The sequence below is a fragment of the Arachis hypogaea genome, chromosome 11, assembly GCF_003086295.3.
Source record: "Arachis hypogaea cultivar Tifrunner chromosome 11, arahy.Tifrunner.gnm2.J5K5, whole genome shotgun sequence".
In the NCBI taxonomy this organism is placed as follows: domain Eukaryota; kingdom Viridiplantae; phylum Streptophyta; class Magnoliopsida; order Fabales; family Fabaceae; genus Arachis; species Arachis hypogaea.
In genome coordinates, this window is record NC_092046.1 from 88,109,266 (window position 1) to 88,122,240 (window position 12,975).

At 35.4% G+C, this 12,975-nt stretch overlaps 1 non-coding gene across 1 annotated transcript; it reads left to right on the forward strand.

The window, feature by feature from the left end:
- The first annotated feature begins 4,990 nt into the window (after nt 1–4,990).
- LOC112725117 (small nucleolar RNA R71) lies at nt 4,991–5,098 on the forward strand. The gene has a single exon (XR_003164245.1). It is a non-coding gene; the product is annotated as a small nucleolar RNA R71 (small nucleolar RNA).
- The last annotated feature ends 7,877 nt before the right edge of the window (nt 5,099–12,975 follow it).

Sequence of the window (12,975 nt, forward strand, 5' to 3'; positions counted from 1 at the left end):
TGGTGGGTTATTTAGAGAGGCGACGCGTACGCGTGGGTTGGTTTGTGCTAAAGGCACAATCCCAGCCCAAAACTCGCACAACTCTTTGGAATTTGTATGGAGGTGAAAATTTTGGATCCACGCGTACGCGTGGGTGAGGCGTACACGTGGATAGTCGAAAAAACTTGTGTCACGCGTACGCGTGGGTGATGTGTACGTGTGGCATGGTGCCCTGTTTTTCAAAAGTTTTCAGGTTCTTGCACCAAACCAAGCATTCTAAACCTCCAAATAGCTACCAAAATACCATAAAACCTTATTTAACCTGCTAGACTCCCAAATAAACTCAACAAACTAAACAAAACATGAAATTAAACAAATTTTACTAATATTTACAAAAAGGAAAAAGGGAAATATATTACCATGGTGGGGTGCCTCTGATGCGTCCATATTTTACGATATATTTTGGTTTGATTTGAGTGGATTTCATCACAAAAACCCACATTTCTTCATCTAAATAGCATGCTTTTGAGATTTCTTCCTAAATTGTGCTCAAAAGTGAAAACATGCTCTTTTGTGCTTAATTTAGTCAATTTTAATTCACTTTAATCCCATTTGGTGCCTTGATGTATTTGTTAAGTGATTTCAGGTTTCCAAGGCAAGCATGGGTTGAAGAAGTGAGGAAAAGAGCATGCAAAAGGGAAGAAACCATGAAGAAATGGAGTTTGGAAGTTCCAGCACCCGTGCGTACGCACAAGTATGCGTGCTTACGCACAAGAGGGATTTGCGAGCGATGCGTACACGTGGATGGATTTTTTGCCAGGTGACGCATACGCGTGACCTGAGTTACGTCAGCTCATTAATGCAAATCGCTGGGGGCAATTTTTAGGCCTCCAGAACCCAATCCAACTCATTTTTGGAGCTATATCAGGCCAAAGGAAACTTGAATGAAGGGGGGCAATTAGGTTTATCTTTTGTTATCCTTTTCTCTTTGTCTCTAGAGAGAGAAGTTCTCCCCTCTCTCTAGAATTAGGTTAGGTTTAGTTTAATTTCCTTTAATTTCAGTCTTTAATTCTTGTCTTAATGTAGTTTCATTTATGTTTCTTCACTTTATTGTCTTAGTTCTCTTAGTTCTTCTTCTTAATTTCTCATTTTTGTTATTTTTATGTTTATGGATACTTTTCTTAATTTCAATTTTAATTAATGCAATTTATGTTTCCGTGCAATTTATTGCTTTCTTTAGTTGTAATTGTCATTTTCTTGCTTTTGGTATTTTAGATGTTATTTCTAATGCAATTTAATGTTATTTTATTTTCATGCACACCAAGTATTTAATAAAATGCTTGGCTAAGTTTTCACTTAGTTTTTCTACACTCTTGGCTTGGATTTGTTGACTTTGGTGTCCCTTGAGTCATTGATGTCCATTCTTATTTCATATATTAGAGTAGTTATTTGATTTGGTCTCCCTTGACTCTATGTGACCCCATAGTGTTGACATAGGACTTAGGGATTGAAATTAACTATGCCTATTTGACTTATCTTCGATGTAAAGTTGACTAAGTAGGATTAACTCTTCAAAATCATCATGTGTTTGTGGTCAATGTCTAGGATAGGTAACCTTAGTTCTCAATTACTTGCCAAGAGGTTTCTTGCATTTTAAGTTTCCTTTCCTTGCATTTAATTGCTTTGAATTTTTTTGCTTTGACTTTTAATTCCTTGCATGTTTATTTAATTTCTTTGATGTTTAATTTCTTGCATATTTAGTTTTCACACTCTTGGTTAAGAAATTGGGTGTTTGAGTGGCATTGAGTTGTGGATGTCCATTCCGCATTGTGTGAGAATGGCTAATTGGTTTGGTCTCCGTTGATGCTAGTCTTTCACTAAGTAATTAGTGATTTAACTAGGACTTATGGATTGAGATCAATTACCCTCTTTTGACTAATTTTCAAGTAGGATTGACTAATTGGGATTAATTCCCCAAAATTGCCATGTTTGTGGTCCACAACTAGGATAGGAATCCTAAATTCCCCGATTCTCACTAAGAGCTATTTTAGCACTTAATTTCCATTCCCATTGCTTTAATTGCTTTTCTCTTAATTCTTTGCATGATCATTTAATTTCTTGCCATTTATATTACTTGCTCTCTCTTGCATTCACAACCCCCAATTCTCTCTCATAGCCAATAACATGACATTTCATTGCAACTCCTAGGGAGAACGACCCGAGATTGAGTTACTCTTGATCTTGGATTATTTTGTATTGTATTTAATATTTGATCTTGAGAATTCATTATTGGTTTGGACTATGCTACCAACAAATTGATGCTTGTTTTGATCGATTCCGAACCATACAATAAATTCTCTTCATCAAATTTGGCGCCGTTGCGAGGGAGTTGCAAAGGTGTGAAGTTGTTGGCTATTATAAATATGTTAATATGTAAATAGCTTTCTTTTTGGTTGTCTTTTGTTTTTGTCAATGGTTAGGATTGGGATCCCGGAGGACATTGGACATTCTAGCATTGGTGGAGAAGTCAAGCACAAGTCACCATGGCAAGGGTTCTCCCAATTGTCTAATTTAAAGACATTAAATAAAAGTGCTTGGTAACATAGTTCTAACTCTTCTCTTTTTGTATATATTTTGGTTTATTGCATGTTTGTTTGTTGGTTAGCTTAGAATTAGTTTAATTTTGAGATTTGTAAGTTAATTTTGGTTTGGATCATGAATTTATGGGTTCTTGCATGTTTTGGTGTTGAATTTTGGTTTAGCTAAGGCTTGGTACCTTAGATTTTGAAAGAAAAATTTTTGAAACACAAGGAATTTGTGCATGCGCACCCACTTGTGCGTGCGCACGCACCCTTTATTTTCTATGTCCTGTGCGTGCGCACTGACCTATGCGCACGTACACTCATGATTTTGCTCTCTGTTCGCAGTGCTGGCACGACCTGTGCGCATGAACCCCTGCCCCTTTTCACTCTTGTGCTAGCGCACAGACCTGTGTGTGCACGAACACATGATCCTTTTCATAAAAAAAAAAAATTAGCCTTCTGTGCGTGGGAATAGGCTTGTGCCCGTGCACACCTCAAAACAAGGCCTCTGGTCGCGGCGTTAGCACGCATAGTGCAAACACACAACCTTTTTATTTTTTTCCATCGACGCGTACATGTGACCTACGCGTACGCATCGCCTTGATTTTCGCCATCCCGCGCGCACGTGTCCCTTACGCGTACGCGTGATACCCTGTGCACGCGCACAGCCCTCTGTGCGTGCGCACGCCGCTGTTTTCACGCACTTTACTTCTTTTTTGCTCTTCTCTCTACTTCTTCTTTTCTTTTCTCTTCCACCCCCTCTTCTCTTGCTTTTTCCCTCTCCTCTTCTTGTTCTTCTTTGTTTTGTTTGCATTTCATTATCATTTTAGTAATTATTTAGTTTTTTTTAGTTTTTAATTTAATAAATTGCAAGTGTTTGTTGATGATTGTTGGTTGCTTCTTGCTTAAGTATTGGTTTAATTTTGATATATATATATATGTGCACTGAGAATTAATTTTTTGTTTAATTGCTGGTGCACGAAATTATGATTACACATTTCACAACTCCGCACAACTATCCAGCAAGTGCACTAGGTCGTCCAAGTAATACCTTACGTGAGTAAGCGTCGATCCCACAGAGATTGTCGAATTGAAGCAAGCTATGGTCATCTTGTAAATCTTAGTCAGGCGGATTCAAATGGTTATGAGGTTTTGATAATTAAAAGATAAATAAAACATAAAATAAAATAGAAATACTTATGTAATTCATTGGTGGGAATTTCAGATAAGCGTTGGGAGATGCTTTCCTATTGTCTTCTTCCAAAGGTCATAGTGCCTATGGTACAAGGTATTAAAAACTTTCCGAGATCCGGTTTCTTCTGAGGTAATTTTAGTTGAACCAAGGCATTCAGTTCGTTGATGAGCAATGGAGGTTCATCCTCCCAAGTCTCATTACCAAATAACTTAGCATTTAGCTTCATGATTGCTCCTAGATACTGAGCGACTTGCTCTTCAATAATATCTTCATCCTCATCAGAGGAAAAATACTTATCAGAGCTCCTGAATGGCAATAGTAAGTTTAGTAGAACCTCTATGTTCTCTGTATGAGCCTCAGATTCCTTTGGTTCCTCATTAGGGAACTCCTTAGTGGTTGGTGGACGTCCATTGTGGTTTTCCTCACTGGAAATCACTGCCTCTTCCTCCTCTATAGGTTCGGCCATTTTGGGAATATTAATGGCCTTGCACTCTCTCTTTGGATTCTCTTCTGTATTGCTTGGGAGAGTACTTGGAGGGATTTCAGTAACTCTTTTACTTAGTTGACCCACTTGTGCCTCCAAATTTCTGATGGAGGACCTTATTTCAATCATGAAACTGAGAGTGGTCTTAGATAGATCAGAGACTATGGTTGCTAAGTCAGAGAGGCTCTGCTTAGAATTCTCTATCTATTGCTGAGAAGATGATGGAAAAGGCTTGCTATTGCCAAACTTATTTCTCCCACCATTATTATTATTGAAGCCTTGTTGAGGCTTCTGTTGATCCTTCCATAAGAAATTAGGATGATTCCTCGATGAAGGATTGTAAGTGTTTCCATAGGATTCTCCCATGTAATTCACCTCTTCCATTGCAGGATTCTCAGGGTCATAAGCTTCTCCTTCAGGGGAGGCTTCTTTAGTACTACCGGATGCAGCTTGCATTCCAGTAAGATTCTGAGAAATCATATTGACTTTCTGAGTCAATATTTTATTCTGAGCCAATATGGCATTCAGAGTATCAATCTCAAGAAATCCCTTCTTCTGAGTCATCCCATTATTCACAGGATTTCTTTCAGAACTGTACATGAACTGGTTATTTGCAACCATCTCAATGAGTTCCTGGGCTTCTGCAGGCATTTTCTTCATATGAAGAGATCCACCAGTAAAGTGATCCAATGACATCTTGGACAATTCAGACAGACCATCATAAAATATACATAAGATGCTCCATTCTGAAAGCATGTCAGAAGGACACCTTCTGATCAATTGCTTGTATCTTTCCCAAGCTTCATAGAGGGATTCACCTTCCTTCTGTCTGAAGGTTTGGACTTCCACTCTAAGCTTGCTCATCTTTTGAGGTGGAAAAAATTTGGCGAAGAAAGCATTGACCAACTTTTCCCAAGATTTCAGGCTTTCTTTAGGTTGCGAGTCCAACCATATCCTAGCTCTATCTCTTACAGCAAAGGGGAAAAGCATAAGTCTATAGACCTCGGAATTAACCCCATTGGTCTTAACAGTATCACAGATTTGCAAGAATTCAGCTAAGAACTGATGAGGATCTTCCAATGGAAGTCCATGAAACTTGCAATTTTACTGCATTAGAGAAACTAATTGAGGCTTAAGCTCAAAGTTGTTTGCTCCAATTGCAGGAATTGAGATGCTACTTCCATAGAAGTTGGAAGTTGGTGCAGTAAAGTCACCAAGCATCTTCCTTGCATCTCCACCATTGTTGTTATTTCCGGCTGTCATGTCTTCTTCTTTTTCGAAAATTTCTGTAAGGTCCTCTCTAGAGTGTTGTGCTTTAGCTTCTCTTAGTTTCCTCTTCAGAGTCCTTTCAGGTTCAGGATCAGCTTCAACAAGAATGTTCTTATCCTTGTTCCTGCTCATATGAAAAAGAAGAGAACAAAGAAAGAAGAGGAATCCTCTATGTCACAGTATAGAGATTTCTTTATGTGAGTAGAAGAATGGAAGAATAGAAGAATGAGGTAGAGAGAGAATAAGAGGAATTCGAACACAGAGAGAGGGAGAGGGTTTGAATTATGAGTAGAAGAGAAGTGTTAGTAAATAAATAAAATAAATAGAAAGATATGAGAGAGAGAGAGTTATTCGAATTTTAAGAAGAGGGAGAAGACAAATATTTTTATTTTTATTTAATTAATTAAGTTAGAATTCGAAATTTAAGAAAAGAAATAAAATAAAATTAGAATTTGAAACAATTAGTTAATTAAAAAAATTTTTGAAAAAGTGGTTAGTGATTTTCGAAAATTAGAAGTGGAGAAGTAGTTAGGTGGTTTTGAAATAAAAGATAAGAAATAGTAAACTTTTTAAAATTAAAACAAACAAGTCAAGTGGTTAATTGAAAAAGATTTGAAAATAAATTTTGAAAAGATAAGAAGTTAGAAAAATATTTTGAAATTAAATTTTGAAAAAGATATGATTGAAATTTATTTTGAAAAAGATTTTAAAAGGAAATTAAAAAGATCTGATTTTTAAAATTAAAGTTAATGACTTAGCTAACAAGAAACTAAAAGATATGATTCTAGAATCTAAAGATTGAACCTTTCTTAACAGGAAAGTAACAAAGTTGAAATTTTTGAATCAAAACATTAATTGTTAGTAAAGTTTTTGAAAATATGAAATAAAATTAAGAAAAAGATTTTGAAAAATTTATTTTGAAGAATTTTCAAAAAACATGAAAGAAAAATGAAAAAGATTTGATTTTGAAAAAGATTTGAAAAGATAGAATTTTTAAATTGAAATTTTGACTTGACTAATAAGAAACAACTAAATTTTAAAAATTTTTTACTAAGTCAACCCAAAATTTCAAAATTTATGAGTAAAATAAGGGAAAGATATTATTTTTGATTTTTTTGAATTAATGAAGGAAGAGAAAAACAACAAAATAACACAAAACATAAGAATTTAAGATCTAAACAAATAATGCATGCAAGAACACTTTGAAGATCATGATGAACAACAAAAACATATTTTTGAAAAATTTTTAAGAAAAGAAAGACATACAAGACACCAAACTTAGAAATTTTTACTGTTTAGACACTATCAATTCGAAAATGCATATGAAAAATAAGAAAGACACAAAAAAAGAAAAATTGAAGATCAAACAAGGAAAATCATTAAGAACAACTTGAAGATCATGAAGAACATAATGCATGAATTTTCGAAAATTTTAAGAAAATTAAAAAGATGCAATTGACACCAAACTTAAAATTTGACACAAGACTCAAACAAGAAACACAATTTTTTTTTTGGTTTTATTAAATTTTTTTTTGTATACTTTTCAAATTTTTTTTTTGGAAGAGAAAATAAAGAAATTCAAAATTTTTAATAAGAATTCGAGGATTCATGCAATGTTAGTCTAAAGCTTCGGTCCAAAAGAATTAGACATGGCCAAATGACCAGCCAAGCTTTAGCATAACAAATACAGACATATCCTTTCTACAATGGAAAGTGGAAACCTCGGTCCAAAAGATTAGACATGGCTTAACAGCCAGCCAGGCTTCAACATATCTAAAGAAGCTCTAGAATTCATTCTTAAAAATTTTTATGAATTTTTCGAAAACTAAAAATATATTTATTACTTTTTTCTTTTTTTTTCGAAAATAAAAATAAAAAGCTTAAGCATAAAATAAAATTACCTAATCTAAGCAACAAGATGAACCGTCAGTTGTCCAAACTCAAACAATCCCCGGCAACGGCGCCAAAAACTTGGTGCACGAAATTGTGATTACACTTTTCACAACTCCGACAACTAACCAGCAAGTGCACTGGGTCGTCCAAGTAATACCTTACGTGAGTAAGGGTCGATCCCACGGAGATTGTCGATTTGAAGCAAGCTATGGTCATCTTGTAAATCTTAGTCAGGCGGATTCAAATGGTTATGAGGTTTTGATAATTAAAAGATAAATAAAACAAAAAGTAAAATAGAGATACTTATGTAATTCATTAGTTATAATTTCATATAAGCGTTTGGAGATGCTTTGTTGCTTCTGAACCTCTGCTTTCCTATTGTCTTCTTCCAACCATGCGTGCTCCCTTCCATGGCAAGCTGTATGATCCTCTCGGATGAAAAATACCAGGTACGGTTTCTGCACGGCTAATCAACTGTAGGATTTCTCGTCTCGGATGAAAAATACCAGGTACAGCTACCGCACGGCTAATCATGTGTCGATTCTCACTAGCGTCGGAATAGGATCTCTCTATCCTTTTGCACACTGTCACTGTGCCCAACATTCGCGAGTTTGAAGCTCGTCACAGTCATCCCTTCCCAGATCCTACTCGAAATACCACAGACAAGGTTTAGACTTTTCGGATCTCAGGAATGCTGCCAATTGGTTCTAGCCTATACCACGAAGGTTCTAATCCCCAGACTCGGTCCATGGATTAGAGACCCAAGAGAATATACTCCGGCTATCGTCTAATAACTACGTTGAACATCATGTAGACCGCTTGGGGTTGTCAGGCACGTGAATCTTGGCTAAGTGAGTAACGAAGATAGTGGGTGATTGTCACGGGTCACCCCTTCATTCTGACTTAAATGAATTACGTAAGAGAATATATCTTGGAGAAGAAGTAAGCGTGAATTGAAAGAGAAGCAGTAGTACTTGCATTAATTCATGAAGAACAGCAGAGTTCCACACCTTAATCTATGAGGTGTAGAAACTCCACCGTAGAAAATACATAAGAGAAAAAGGTTTAGGCATGGCCGAATGGCCAGCCTCCAAGTCCTAAGATGATAAAGTTCATCAAAAGATGATCTGATGATAAGATCTAAATACAATAGTAAAAAGTGCTATTTATACTAAACTAGTAACTTAGGTTTACAGAAAATGAGTAACTAAGTGCAGATAGTGCAGAAATCCACTTCCGGACTTGGTGTGTGCTTGGGCTGAGCATTGAAGCTTTCACGTGCATAGGCCATTCTTGGAGTTAAACGCCAGCTTGGATGCCAGTTTGGGCGTTTAACTCCAGTTCTGGTGCCAGTTCTGGCGTTTTATGCCAGAAAGGGTCTCTGGTGGGCGTTTGAACGCCAGTTTGGGCCATCAAATATCGAGCAAAGTATGCACTATTATATATTTCTAGAAAGACCAAGATGTCTACTTTCCAACTCAATTAAGAGCGCGCCAATTGGGCTTCTGTAGCTCCAGAAATCCACTTCGAGTGCAGGAGAGTCAGAATCGAACAGCATCTGCAGTCCATTCTCAACCTCTGAATCAGATTTTTACTCAGGTCACTCAATTTCAGCCAGAAAATATCTGAAATTATAGAAAAATACATAAACTCATAGTAAAGTCCAGAAATGTGATTTTTGAATAAAAACTAATAAAAAATATAATAAAAAGTAACTAAAACATACTAAAAACTATGTAAAAATAATGCCAAAAAGGGTATAAATTATCCGCTCATCAATTGCCTAATTGAATTGTGAGCTTGATTCATATGTTGTAGCTACCATATGCATTAGAATTTATTCTTGTTTGGCATTATAAATTGTGTACTTTTACTTTAGTGAATTGAGTTGAGCTACTTAGTCATCATGGTTCTTAAGTGAATATAATCACATAACAAAGTGTTTGTTCCTTGTTAATGCTTTGCATTCTTTTTTGAGTTGACTTGACTTGATTCTTATCAAGACTTGTCACTTTTTGTATCAAGCACGTTATACATGTGATTATTTCATTATTCCTAAGGGTGAATAAGTAGTCTCTTTTCATCATTACATTGGTTATTGTTAATTGTGCCATTTTCTATTAACTTTGTGCTTTCACTTGCACAATTCCAATATCCAATATCTTAAACACTCAATTCACTTTTAAGGTTCCCTAGGGTTGCTTGTGCCTTATGTTTGCTCATTCTTTACTTGCACCCTAGGCTTTTTAATTGAGGAACATGCTATTTCTTTTGCTTTTGTGGTTATTGTTTTATCCTATCAATGTGTTGTGTTCTAAATTATGCGTGCATTTAGAATACACACATTGCCTTTTATCATACCACACACATCTTACCTTTCCTCAATTGTTGTTTCTTTGTCTACAAAGCAACCAGAACCCCTGGAGCCCACCAGCTGAAGGTGGAGCCTCATAGCTCTTCATCCCCTGGATCATGTGTATGCACGAAGGACTGTGTATTATTTAAGTGTGGGGGAGGATCGCTAACTTCAAGGGAGTAAAATTTCTTTTCTTAGATACTTTGCAACATTCTTTTTTGTTCTTTTTCTTCAAATTTTTTTGCAATTTTTGTTTTTGTTTGCATTTTGTTTGGTTTGTTTGTATATATCTCTTTAACGCTTATAGTTATATGATAGTAAATACTTGTATGTTGCATGTTAGATTGAATAAGATTGGTAAAACAACAAAGAATTATCAAAAAATCTCTTTTTAGGCATTCCATTGATTGGATTTTTGAAACTTGTTTTTGAACTTGCATGAAGTATTCTTTTTATGGAACATAGAAAAGAGTTTGAACAAATTACCAAGTGAGATTTTAGCTTTAATTGGATGGTTGCACATTACCAACCACAAAATTTTGTTCTTGTGTGTTATACTCCTTTTATGATTGTAATCTTTGATTTGCTTGAAGTCTTTATGTCCTATATTTGTTGTTTTGAATGCATTTAGTATGATTGAGGCCATTTTTATGATTAAACTCACTTAACCCATATGACCAACCCTTACATCTACCATTGTAAACCACTTTTTGAGCCTTTTAATTTCCCTTTGTTCTAATTTTAAGCACATTATTTGTCCTAAGTGAAAAACCAATTATTTCCATAGATTATATCTTTGATTAGCTTGGGTTTGAGTGTGTGTGTGTTATTCAAGTGTGGGAGAAATTTGTGAAAAATATTGGTAGTTAGTTATTTTGTATGTTCATTGAGAATACTTGGAAAATGGGTAAACAATCATGCATTCTATACTTGAAACATATACATCTCTTTTGATGATAACTATATATAAAAAAAAGAAGAAAAAAAAGAGAAAAGAAAAGAAATGATAATAAGAATGTTAAATAAAGGATGCATATGTGGTTGAATTGAAAAGAAGCATGCATGAGTGAATATGAGAAAGAGGATAAATGGGTAGTTAGGTTATTTTGCTATGTATATAGGATGATATAGGATTTGGTGGGATACTTGAGCTAATCAAAGATCCAATCTATTAGCCCACTTAACCATATTAATCCTACCCTTACCTAAGCCCCATTACAACCCTCAAAAGTCCTCATGATATTTGTATTCATGCATCAAATATTAGTTGATTGTTAGATGACTTGCAAATCTTTGAAAAACATGATTAAAGGAGGATTGAGTGATTAAGCCCTACATACTGAGCGATTAGAGTGTAAACACATCCGGTGAGGGTTTCAATTGCTCAATTCTATTTTCTCTTTGCTTATCTTGTGTCTTCTTGCAAGTTGTGGAGATGAATTTTGGAAATTTCAAATCAAATATTTGGAGTGGATATTATTGCTATATTTGCTTTGTCTTAGCCCTAAGCTTTACTTTGGATTGATGGAGATTCTTTTGTTTGTTTTTGCCAAAATTTAATAGGAACCATATTGTAGATATATGTAGATAGCATTTAGTATAGTTGCATGCATATAAGTAGTTACATTAAATAAAATGTTTACCCCTTCATTCATCTCCTTTGGTTGTGTTTAGCATGAAGACATGCTATTGTTTAAGTGTGGGGGAATTGCTGAGTCCATATTTTACGATATATTTTGGTTTGATTTGAATGGATTTCATCACATAAACCCACATTTATTCATCTAAATAGCATGCTTTTGAGATTTCTTCCTAAATTTTGCTCGAAAGTGAAAACATGCTCTTTTGTGCTTAATTTAGTCAATTTTAATTCACTTTAATCCCATTTGGTGTCTTGATGTATTTGTTAAGTGATTTCAGGTTTCCAAGGCAAGCATGGGTTGAAGAAGTAAGGAAAAGAGCATGCAAAAGGGAAGAAACCATGAAGAAATGGAGTTTGGAAGTTCCAGCACCCATGCGTACGCACAAATATGTGTGCGTACGCACAAGAGGGATTTGCGAGCGACGCGTACGCGTGACCCACGTGTAAGCGTGGATGGATTTTTTGTCAGGCGACGCATACGCGTGACCCGAGTTACGTCAGCTCATTAATGCAAATCACTAAGGTGATTTTTGGGCCTCCAGAACCCAGTCCAACTCATTTTTGGAGCTATATCAGGCCAAAGGAAAGATGAATGAGGGGGGCAATTAGGTTTAGCTTTTGTTATGCTTTTCTCTTAGTTTCTAGAGAGAGAAGTGACGTTAGGATTTTTGCCAGTAAAGAATGTCATAAAAACAGTCGCGTTGTAGATATAGTCTCTAAACCAACAAAAATCCCTTCGTACAAACGTTTTGGTTATCACAAGTAACAAACCCCTTTGAAATTGATAACCGAGTATTCAAGCCTCGGGTCGTCTTCTCAAGGAATTGCAGGGAGGTATGTTCTTATTATTGGTTATGAGTTTATAAATTGGGGTTTTGGAAGTACGGTGGGAATATGTTATATGACGAGTAAAATAAAATAATAATAATAAAATAAACTCTTGGCAAGGTATTAGAACTGGAGGTCCTATCCTTATCAATTGTGATGAAATTTGGATTTTAATCTCACTTTGTTAACCTCTAACTATGAAGGTAGATCAAGTGGATTAATTAGTTTAATCCTCAGGTCCTAGTCAATTCCTATGGAAAGACTAGAGTTATTGGAGCAACTCCCAATTTCAATCACTTATTTATTGACAGCTCAAGTGTTTCCAATTACTTAACCAAAGCCAAAAGGAAGAAAATATCTAAATTAAAAAGCATCAATATAAATAAAGCAAAGCAAAATTAAATCTGAAAATACCTCAAATTGCATTAACAAAAGAAATTAAATCTGGCATAGATGTTCATAAATTGAATTGGGAAAATAAATAAAAATAAAGAACCTGGGATTGAGAGTCACTCCTAAAACTAAGAGAAATCATAAATCCTAATCCTAAGAGAGAGGAGAGAACCTCTCTCTTTAAAACTACATCTACTCCTAAAATTGTGAATATGAGAGCCTGATGATGAATGGATGCATTCCCCCACTTTATAGCGTCTAATCTGTGTTTTCTGGGCCACAAACTGGGTCAGAAACAGCCCAGAATTCGCTGGTTGTGAATTCAAACACGTTGATTTTCGTCACTGCAATGCG